The sequence below is a fragment of the Mus musculus genome, chromosome 18 (genome assembly GCF_000001635.26).
Source record: "Mus musculus strain C57BL/6J chromosome 18, GRCm38.p6 C57BL/6J".
NCBI classification, from domain to species: Eukaryota; Metazoa; Chordata; class Mammalia; order Rodentia; family Muridae; genus Mus; species Mus musculus.
This window is the reverse complement of record NC_000084.6, coordinates 86446233-86458646: the sequence shown is the minus strand read 5'-3', so window position 1 is coordinate 86458646 and position 12414 is coordinate 86446233. Positions and strand designations below refer to the sequence as shown.

General features: G+C 37.6%; 1 protein-coding gene across 11 annotated transcripts in view; it reads right to left on the bottom strand.

Annotated features, from left to right (window-relative positions):
* The window catches only part of Neto1 (neuropilin (NRP) and tolloid (TLL)-like 1), a 111907-nt gene that overhangs the window by 48075 nt on the left and 51418 nt on the right, over window positions 1-12414 (bottom strand). The window lies entirely within an intron of this gene.

Genomic DNA, 12414 nt, shown 5'->3' with positions numbered 1-12414 from the left:
AATGATGGAAAATTGTTTTTGCAGTTCTGTTTTGGCAAATGATAATTATAAATTCCTCCTATGACCTGCAACCAAGCAATCAAAACCACATTTGAAAGAGCCTGAATTGAATTTAAAAGTAAAAAGATTGATTGGTTTTTCAGGGTTGGTTTGGGGGGCAACGACACAGATTATCATGTAGATGCACAGTAAAGTTGAACATAATAAGCAGCGTCTACTCTCTCAGGTGTCTCTCACAATGAGTTGTTCATGAAGAAACATGAAACAATTTTAAATATGCAAATGATCTCATAAGGGTCACTCTGCGTTCCACTGTCTTTAGGGTCTAATCACAGCTTTCCATTTGGTCCTTACGTGCCCCAGAGAGGAGCCTGAGTGTCCTGGTCTTTTCCCACCACTCTTGCTTCCTCTTGAAGAGAACACATTGTCTCTCATTTTCTTTTGTAGTAGTTGTCTCTATGAGAAATTGTAGTCATTTTTCTCTGTGCTTATGCTTTTATTAACAGTCTACTTCTGTTACATGAACTCATGACAAATTAAACTCTATGATGTAACTTGTTTATTCAGGAGTTACAGCATTTCAGAGTACCAATAATGTTAATGGATTAAACATAATTATATATGTACAGAAATTTATTACTACTTCATTGTTCTATTTGTACGGGTGTTTGCAAGTTTGTAGACATTCCTATCAATATATAGGGTCAGGCTCATAGATAGGCTATTACTGTAAACACATCAATGTAGGTGCCCTGGGAAAGATCACTTCACACTGACATTTGTTTCTCAGATATGCAGTCATGCCTTGTTCACTCAGCCTTTTACAAGTGCACGTTGTCATGTGACAATTCTGGTCCAAACTATCATAAGGAAAGTTTAAACTTGGCAGGTGGGCTTATAAAACCGTCCTAAGAACTTCTCCAGATTCTTTTGTCATCGTAGTTAATCTTAGAGCAGTATCTATACAGTATTTCTAACTCAGTTAGGCTCCTTTCTGAAGTGAGTTTGTTCAGTACATACATGCATATACGAACAGACATAATCCATGAATGCAACTACAGGATGCCTGGCATGTCATGAGCATCAAATCCCATATGATGACATAAATAAAAAGAAGCCATTTGTTGGTGTTTCCAAAGAGGCCCTTAAGGTGGAGCACTTTTGCTTACAAATTTACATGTGTTTAGGAATTATCTCACATTCCTTCTGGCACCTGCTGTTTTCAGGGCTCTTCCTGGTAGCAACTGTGACATCACAGTAGTCTAGGTACTATAGTGCTTTGCTGAACTGCAAAACTTACTCTTGCATTTACATGAGAAACATCAAGTATTAAGATTTTCTGCCCATGTTTAAATCTGCTTCTCCATGTCCTTGATTTGCTATCTGTAAACACTGAAACCTTTTATAAATTCTCATATTTTTAAAGTACAGTTGTTAGAAGACTCAATTGAATTGTTTACCTTAAAACAGAAGAAAATGTGTTCCTATAACATCTCTCTTCTGGTGAAAACAGATGTTTTCCTTAGAAAAATGAAAATAAAAGCTTCCTCTGCATCTATACAGTCTTCTCAAAAGGTGAAAGGATGAACACATCACAGTTAAATAGTATTCTTACTTATGGAAGACATAGAAACTACACAAAGTGAAGTTATGTGAAAATGTGTTTCAGCCTAACAGATGTTACAAATGGATTTTACAAGGATTTAGACAAACACTGTATGATGATTTTACTATGCCCTTTGATAATAGTACAAGTCTGAGTCAGATATTTAAGAATTCTGGAAACCAGTCCTAGATATTTACACATAGACATCATTATGTTTTCAAAAGCTAGATATCACTGAGCAAACCATAAATGGGAAAGTCACTGAAGCATCTCAAAGGGTAAGCAACTGTGCTACCTAAGAAACACACACAGAGACACACAAAAAGACTCAACAATAGATCCGCAGAACCCAGCTTTGCTGAATGCATGCTGGACAGAGATCACTGAGGGGAAATAGGACTCTGCTATATCCACACATTTACAATTACAGCAATTCCTGGACTAGAGATTTAGCACAAACAAGAGGGTAGAGTTCACATTATCAGTGTAGCACTGCTCTTGAGTGCTCCAGAGCTGAATAGACGTGGTTGTTCATCATGTTTTACTAGAATTTCACAAGTATTAAGTATGAATGAATCAGCAAAAAAAAAAAAAAAAAGATCTTCTATTTAAATGTTTGGTAATAAATGTAAGCTACATTAAATACTAAAATTGTCATTTAATTTTAAATTTCATATGCTGTATGGATTGTACTACAGGTATATTTGCATTGACTGTGAAAAATCCATGGCGTTTCAAACAATTGGTTCTTAGCAAGAAGACAAGATGGTATCACAAACCACAGCAGCTAGCATTCATTTTACAGACCCTTTAAAGGTACAAGATTAACTAACTTCCCGTGAAGAAGCATAGAAAAATATCTACACTGAATGTCTGAGCCCCAGAAGAAGCATCTTAACATTCTCTAATGTGAAATCCAAACTCTCAATAAGGCATCACTGGCATCACTGTTGTGAATTGTCTGGTCTGCTGATTCTCTTCCAAAAAATCACTTTCATGGTTGTTTATGCTCTAAGGTATTGTGTACATTTTACTCATGAAACATTGTTTTTGCTTGAAAGACAAATTGTAATTATTCAGATGTAGATACTTGCCAGAATTTTTCTTGAAAATGAACAAAACGAATCTGTTTACTTGAAGAAACACACCTGACAGCATTGCTGATGATAAAATCTGAGCTTCCAGGGAAGAGAAAGCATTTGTCATTGTGTGTCTGACAGCTTCCTCACATTTGGAGAATTTTAAAGTAAGGTGGTTATTGACATGAAAAAAATGATTTTTGATATTTAATAAGTATCTTTGTCAATATTTGTTAGTTCTTCAGGGTAGCAATCTGAAGACTGCCCATCAGAAGCTGAGAATGTCTTAACATCCCTATAAGGGTATGAACAGTCACATAGCCTATTTTAAGAAAAAAGTACATGGATAGAGTTAATGTTTTAGAATAGAAAATAGTCATTGATGTACCTTCATTGTTCTTATCATGAATAACCATATTAAATCTGTCACTAGATGAAGCTTCATGTACCTTAAGACAATAATTATTGATATTTGAAAAATACCATTAAAGTATTTTTCCTTTTATCCACTAAACATCTCCATGAAGTTGGATTCTCTCTATAACCACCAAGAACAAAGCATGCCATTAAGTAGATATAAAAGTCTAGTCATCTGAGAATCAGGGCATTCCATTTGTAAAATTATAAAAACAATGTCGTTTTCACTAATGGTGTCTTTTTTAATTATTATTATTTTAGGTATTTATTTCATTTAAATTTCCAATACTATCCTAAAAGTCCCCCCCCCCACCCACCCTCTCCCACCTTTGGCCCTGGCATTCCCCTGTACTGAGGCATATAAGGTCTGCACGACCAATGGGTCTCTCTTTCCGCTGATGGCCGCAGGCCATCTTCTGATACATATGCAGCTAGAGACATAAGCTCTGGGTAGGGGGAGGGGGTACTGGTTAGTTCATATTGTTGTTCCACCTATAGGGTTGCAGATTCCCCCCAGATCCCTGGGTACTTCCTCCAGCTCCTCCATTGGGGGCCCTGTGATCCATCCAATAGCTGACTGTGAGCATCCACTTCTGTGTTTGCTAGGCCCAGGCATAGTCTCACAAGAGACAGCTATATCAGGGTCCTTTCAGCAAAATCTTGCTAGTGTATCAATTGTGTCAGCGTTTGGAGGCTGATTATGGGATGGATCCCCGGGTATGGCAGTCTCTAGATGGTCCATCCTTTCGTCTCAGCTCCAAACTGTGTCTCTGTAGTTCCTACCATGAGTGCCTTGCTCCCAATTCCAAGAAGGGGCAAAGTATCCACACCTTGGTCTTCATTCTTCCGGAGCTTCATGTGTTTTGCAAATTGTATCTTATATCTTGGGTATTCTAAGTTTCTGGGCTAATATCCACTTATCAGTGAATACATATCGTGTGAGTTCTTTTGTGGTTGAGTTACCTCACTCAGGATGATGCCCTCCAGGTCCATCCATTTGGCTAGGAATTTCATAAATTCATTCTTTTTAATAGCTGAGTAGTACTCAATGTATGCTCTGCATTCTATATCAATAATTGGCTTACTGGAGTAATATTTTCATGATTTACAAGAAACTTTTAAAAAGTATTCTCAATTGAATTAGATGATTTTTCAAACATTGAATGGCACAACTTCATGCTCTTTGAGGCTTTGAAGTTTATCAGAGAGGAATGGCCAACAGTCTCTAGAACCCATGCCCTCACCAAGTCTATCAGTGTCTCATAGACATCCTTTTCCAAAGAATTCAGGAATGCAAGTGAGTATTTGAGAGCTGGAGATACACTTCTCTTGCTGCCCCAATAAATTTCATATGTCATGAGCAACTTATTGGAGACTGCTTTTGAGATGACTATGAATGAACCTGTCACAGGCTATTCTCAAAGTGAGGTTGGGCATCTTCATACACACACACACACACACACACACACACACACACACACACAATTGACTGTAGTCAACTGAAGCCTTAAGCAGTGTCAGGGTTTTCTCTGGAATCTTAAAGAAAGCCCTCCAACGTTCTTAGAGCTATTTTCTTAACTATGTTAACAGGAGATCTTGTTGTTTAGCTTGTACAAATCACATATGCCACTCTCCCACAGAACTCAATGCTGTTCCCAGAAAGAAGCATTTCAGGAGAAAATTGGACTATCTGACACAGTTATATACTACATCTGTCTCAGTTAGTGGTTTACTGCTGTGAACATGCACCATAACTAAAGCAACCCTTATAAGGACAACATTTAATTGGAGTTGTCTTACAGGTTCAGGGATTCAGTCCATTATCATCAAGACAGTAGCATGGCAGAGTCCAGGCATGCATGGTACAGGAGGAGCTGACATCTTCATCAGAAGGCTGCTAGCAGAAGACTAGCTTCCAGTCATTTAGGATGAGGGTATTAGAGCCTTTGCCCACAGTGACACACCTACTCCAGCAATGCCACACCACCAAATAGTGCCACATGCTGGTCCAAGCATATTCAAACTACTACAACATCCAAAGCTTTTCCAATATAACAATCAAGGTTGATATGTTCTTACATTCATATTCAAATATTCAAATACCTGATCTCTCTCTCTCTCTCCCTCCCCTATTATCTATCTATCTATCTATCTATCTATCTATCTATCTATCTATCTATCTCTCACTCTCTCTCTCTCTTCTCTAAGTGTGTGTGTCTTTAAACCCTTGGCAATATTTATGAACATTTTCTTTATTATTTAGATTATAGTGTAAGAATACAATGAAATATAATGATCATATTGACCCCAACCCTCAAACTTTCGCCATGTCCTCACAGACATGTTCTGTTACCACTTCATGTCATCTTGTAATTGATGATGATAACCTGCTAAACCCAGTCCGTGCTATTCAAATGTTCATGGGTGTAGGGCCACCCACAAGAGCATTGGTCTCCTCCTATCAGTTTATAATCCTTCCAAGAGATGAATTCTCCTTTTCTCAGAAATGGTCCTCTGCTAAGAGCTCCTCAGTAAGGGGTGGGGTCTTGAGACCATCTGCCCCTCCATGCATGGATGTTCTTCCTGGGCCTGAGTTACCTTAACCGTTTAATTTTTTTCAGGTTCCATCTATTTACCTGAAAATCTGATAACTGACTTTTCTTTATGACTGAACTTCTATGTTAGAATTTGGTTTTGGTTCAATGTTCATGATGTCAAATTGCCTCCGAAATATTTATGTTTATTCTAGGATACCGATGCTGTTCTCAATTGAAGTCAGAGTAGTTTCTTTGTGTAATAGTCTATAGTAAATGCAGAGATCATAACTGGTCAAAAGTAAGGAGAATAAGAGACTAGGTAATCAGCCCAAAATGGACCATATATGTCAGTTCTCCTCTTAGGATTAGAGCTCATCAAGGAAGAAGAGTTTTTAAAAATATATAAAAGATAGAGAAAAGTGTGAAGGAGTGCTGGGAACTGCTCCCTTTTGGGCTTAACATAGTAATTATATTCATTAGCATACAGCACCTGTGGTTACCTGAATAAGTACTGCATAAGACTTAGCAAACCAACATCCATGCATGGAGGGGCAGATGGTCTCAAGACCCCACCCCTTGCCACATCTAGACCTGAAAAGCTAAGAATGGTAGCACATTATAGATCATTGGGTATGTGATGGAAGAGCATTACTCTCACACTGCATCCTAATTGTATTAATATTATTTAAATAAACCACTTCAACCGAAATAAAGTTAGAAAATATTTTGTTTTCTCAATATTATTTATAAACATATATACAACCATAAAGGTGTCTTTCACGTTAGAGATCAATAAGTATGCTAAGAGAAAAAAAATAAAGCTGTATAAGTCATAAAAATAGAGCTTGAATAAAAGATATATTCTCCTTTCAGTAAATTTGAAGTGCTTCAGCTTCATCTAAATAGAGTTGGAACCACTTCTTATTGGAAATACTGGGAGAATCCTGTGCTGATGCCCTTGGCAAAAATACCAGGGCTTTTATGCCAGATATTGGAAATGCATGTGGGCAGGTAGAGCCATCAGGGATGTGGAAAAGAACAAATGGAGAAGGCCAGCTACTGTTACTGCCAATAGATTGGGATGGAAGTTTGCAGGAGATACCTCCTATTAAGTCCCGAAGTATCACAAGGATCCTTTGAAGAGCACATGTTTCTGCCAATAGGAAAAAGGAGCTGAAGTTGTCACATTTTGTTTTTAACTTACTATTCCATGGCTTTTTAATTTTTTTATGCTAGTGGTTAAGCATAGGATTTTATGCCTGCTCATCACATGTTATCATTGAGCAATATCACCAGATCTCTAATTTTTCTAATTGAAAGTATTCTACCCTCTGAAGTCTTACTTGCTTCTCCACTAAAAGATTGTAAGAAAAATCTACTTGATGTGTTATTAAGCAAAATATTTGCACTATCTGCTCAGTATATAAATGATGCTAGATACTTACTAAATATATAAGTATTCACCTCCCCTTTAACATATGGAATCACATCCTAAGTATAAAAATCCACTTAGAACAATTTGGTCCAACATTTGGGAGAATATCATAAATTAGACCAACACCAAGCTAATCAAAACAGGTGTGATACAATTGAATCAGTTTGTATCTGATGTCACATTTCACAACTTAAGTGATTCTTCCTAACTATACCCAATCATACAGAAACTTGCATGACTTGCTAGTGTTCCAACATCAAGCAATACTTTTAAATAGTGTGATCATTATCTTCACTGACATGTCCATGAAAAATAGAATCAGCTAGAAGAAGCATTCCTAGGTATATCTACAAGGATGTTTCATGGCACATTTAATGGGGAAGGCATGCCCACCTAACATGTGCACTTCTCTGTCCCACGGACTGGTATGAGTTAATGGGAAAACAGAGTAAGCCAGATGATATCCGTCAACATGTTCTCTGGTTTCTGGTCTACATGGTTGCAAAAACTTACATCTACATGTTTCTACTATATTTGCCATGGCTCCCCCTCCATGATGGTCTGCAGCCCCTCTAACTGTCATAAAACAGTCTTTATCAATCTCTTTTTATCACATCAAAGACAAAATGTAACAAATGCAAACAATGAAAGTAGAAAGTTATCTGAAATTTATGAGTTCTGCTATTTTTTTTCATTTTTTTTATATGTTTGCATTCCTCTGGACACATCCTTGCTGACTTATTACAGAACTGCAGAAGGTGTGTGTGGGTGTAGGAGGCTGGTATTTTTTATGTGTGGACCGCTGCAGAACAGATGTGATGCATCTTATGTTAAGCAAGAACCTTCTGTTAGTAAAGCTTCATTTCTTGAAAGTGTAGATTCCACCTGGGAGACTGGGCAGATCCAATATGGGGCTGCAGCAGAACTATACTCTCAGAATTGTCAAGTGCGTTTCCGTTCTGTTATCTCAAGGACTGAAAGACACAAGGATATCCTCCCCCACCCCTGTTCCCAAATAAAAGTGTAAATATGCACTGAAACTGAAGTCTTGGGATATTTCTGATTAGCATTTAAAATATGCAGTGATCTGTTTATTTCTTTTTCTTTTCAAATGTGTTTTATTAGTAGTCATTTTGGACTTAACATTTTTGTAGTGGAATGTGCATATGATCATAAAGCATAAACAGTTACTTGGGCTAATCTGTATTTATTCATACATGTATGTATTTATTTTTGTGTGTGTGTGTTTGTGTGTGTGTATTTATGTACAATGTTGTAATTCAGATTTCAAAGTAAAACTTGCAGACTGTAGTTTTCTCCTTCTACCATGTGGCTCTAGGCATGATCTCAGGTCACCAGGCTTGGTGTTGGGTGCCTTCTGATAGGTCATTGAATGGCATATTAACAAGGGGAGAGGCATTAAAATTCCATCATTTATGGAGATCTATGCCAAATCTGTGGTCCTATACAAGTCTGTGATCTAAAAAAAAAGGCACCAAAGGCAATCAGAATAACAGGAGTAAAATAATATAAGACTCTGAAGACATATGGTCTAAAGCAACGTCAGAAACTATTTCAGTTTTAGGTTCTGTTGTTCTGTTAGAAAGAGTGGATGGGATGGCTTCTACTTTATTCTACTTCAGCCCCTTGGAAGTTTGGCTTTTGTTATTTTGTTTTGTTTTGTTTTGTTTTTGTGAGGTTTTTTGTTTGTTTGTTTGTTTTTTTTGTCAGTTATTAGCTTCTCCTGAGTAACTGAGTTGGAAACTTCAACAACAAATCAACATGCCCCTGCCTGCTCTAGTGATCAATAGTCTCATCAATAGTCTCTGAACACTCATTCACATACTGTTTTTTTCTACAGTGTTGCATTTTTTCTAAGTATCATATCCCCAAACTTAGGAACACTCTTGTTCCCACACAGCAATGGAAACTCTCTAGCCAAACTACCTTCTGGCATAGCCAAACTTTCCCCTTTCAAATCCCAAGCTCTTTTTTTCCACATGATTTGAATTGCAAATTACCTTTCATTATCTCTTTAATTTCATCCGGTTAAGCTGGAAGAAGATAGAATGTGAAAAATAAAAAAAAAACATGAATTTAAAACATCTTATTAAGAAATCCATAAATCTGAGTTCTGTGATTTTCTTTTGGATTGAGGGTGACCTTTCATTTGGCTGTTTCATTGACTCCCACACTTTTGAAAACAGTTTGATGACTCCCACTTCAACAATGTGTGGGAACTGGGCAAGCAGACCTGGGTATAGAGTTATTGATATCATAGCTGCTCCCAAGGTGATTGCATGCTTACAATTATAATCATAGATGTTATTCTAACATTGTTGACGAGGACCTACAGTGCGCAGAGCATGACCACATGATTAGTTTGGTCTTTATGTAGAGAGCTGATTATGTGATATACACAGTTTTTCTTATTAAATACAAGAAAGTAAATAAAAATCTGAAGGCATTGTATCAAGCCAGCAAACCTGTAAGAATAGCCGGTATTACAGGCTGTGCCTTTGTTTGCCTGATTGCACAGCTGTTCTCAGTGCCACTTATCAAGGTGTCCAACAAGGGCATCAACCTCATATTCAGTTCATCCACATTATCAAATATTTCATTTAATATGAAAGCAATGGTGAAAGCACATGTCTATCACCCCAGTGCCAGATTCATATGGCTGATGCAGAAGGATTGAGTTCAAGGAAGCAGCCTGGGATTCGGGAACTCATAGTAAGAGCCCATCTCAGGAAAGAATAAAAAAAACTTCAAAGAATTTAAAACATGAATTGTAACATAGTGGCTATTCTAGGATTCTAAACTAACTTAGTTATATATATGTGTGTGTGTGTGTGTGTGTGTGTAATATATATATTACATTTAAATTATATCTACTTCATATAAATTTATATATACATCATTTAATTTATAATTTCCATGGAAAGTGCTTCTTCCCACCAAAGACTCATGAGTCAAAAACTCTGTTATCACCAGATGGAGCTAGTGAGAAGTAGTTCTCAAATAACAATGGGAACTGTGCTAGTAGTTTAATAAACTATAATAAATGATCTGGGTTATTGGAAATCCAGACCCAGCTAAATAAACAAGCCCCTGTGTGCACTGCCTGATGATTTATCATTTTCCCAGAGCTTTGCTTCATTTTGTTCTCCCCTCAATACTCTCTTCTTTTGCTTGTTTGTTTGTATATTTCTCCACCATCCCTTTAATCTGCAAAATGTCTTGCATGAGGTGGCCGTCATCCCTTCATCACAAGGTCCCCTCAACCACATCACAGCCCAGAAGAAAGGTAATGAACAAGTGTGTGAATTCTGAATCCTCTGAAATGATGAGTTAAACATACTCCCTTCCTTCCTTCCTTATGTGGTTTTCTTCCTTATCCTGTCATAGCAAAGGAAAGGTAACATAATCATTTTTATACTTATCAGCACATCTATCTAAATATGCTTGGATAACTTCAAAGAGATCTAAATGTTAAGTCACCTTGTATCATTTGTGTATTAGTAACTTTTCTGTAAAAAAACACAATGACCAAGGTAGCATAAACAAGAAAGCATTGAAACTTGCTTTATGGTTTTCAGGGTTAGAGGTCATGATGGCAGAGCAAAGGTGTGGCAGCGGGTATAGCTAACAAGTCACATCTTGATTCATAAGCAGAAGGCAGAGAGAACACTGGGAACTGAATGAGAGTTTAAAAAACCCAAATCCTGCTCCCAGTGATACTCCTTCAGCAAGGCCACACCTCCTAATCCTTCCTAAACAGTTCCACCAAATGAGGACCAAGTCCATAAACCTATGACAGGAGCCATTCACATTCAAACTACCATAACAAGCTATAACAGTGAGTTGTGAAATGTAGAATAATGGAGATATGGAGATGATTTTTACATCACTCCTAACTTTGCTCTATTCATTATGCATGTGTCATAAAGACATCTAAAAAACTGAGATTTTCTCCTCCTCCTCCTCCTCCTCCTCCTCCTCCTCCTCCTCCTCCTCCTCCTCCTCCTCCTTCTTCTTCTTCTTCTTCTTCTTTCCATATTAAGCATTCTGAGGTCATGCTTAAGAACAGACCCTCAAGACTGTTCAATATTCTTAGTCATCAAGGAAATACTATTCAAAACGACTTTGAGATTTTGGAATGCCCAAGATTAATAAAACAAATGACTGCTCATGCTAATGAAATATTAGGTAAGTGACAAACTCATCCATTACTGATATGACTTCCAACATGTACAGCTACTATGGAAATCAGTGAGGTAGCTCCTCAGGAAGCTGTGAATAGATCTACCTCAAGATTCAGCAATAACATTCCTGGGCATATACCCAAAGAACTTTACATCCTAATACAAACACACTTTCTCAAACATACAAATAGAAAAGTTAATAAAAGTGTTATATTTACTTATTTTACCTATATGTGGATCTTAGCTCTTAAGTAACAAGAGAGGGGGATGGAGGAAGAGGGTGAGCGTGAGGAAGACAGATTAGATATAGAGTAAGAAATTGTGGGTGGTAGTTGTAGAAAATTAAGATAGACAGTTATGAATGGAATAGGAGCATCAAATGGGACAGGGTGGGAAGAGGGGAGAAGGAGAGAAGCTCCCTCCTGCAGGAGATGGGAACAAATATAGAGACCCACAACTGGGCAATATGCAGAGAGTGTGAGACCATAAAACACTCTGTTATAAACTGGGTATCTCCATCAGATCCCTTCCTTGGAGCTCAGGGAACTCTGTGAAAGAGGAAGTAGAAAGATTATAAGAAGGAGGAAATGAAGGAAGGGACAGATAAAACTGACAGTCACTTGGGGGTAGGAAATTATATGAAGACCTAATACACAATAGAAGCTTCTTTAAATATACTTGCATATGGAAGAAAACTAAACAGGATCAACAAACAATGGGGAGAGGGAAATCCCCAACTGGACACCCTTTGCCAGCAAATGAAACCTTCAATGTAAGGAATGGGTTACATCTAAATGATTTCTTGACCAGATGAGTCCCATAAAAACCCCCAAGCAACCTAGACCACTTCCATCTCTGTTGGTTGGTTGCTTTCCACAAACTGATAGTAAAACCCTGTTTCTGAAGAAAACATCCATATAACTCGATGAACATGGAGAAGTTGAGTTCCACCCATACTGAATAGTGTTCATGTCATTAGAAGTTGAGTCTTACTGTGCCCCTTCTTAGAATTGGGAACAAAACACCTATGGAAGGAGTTTTTGGGTGGACCATCTAGAGACTGCCTTATCTAGGGATCCACCCCATAATCAGCTTTCAAACGCTGACACCACTGCATACACTAGCAAGATTTTGC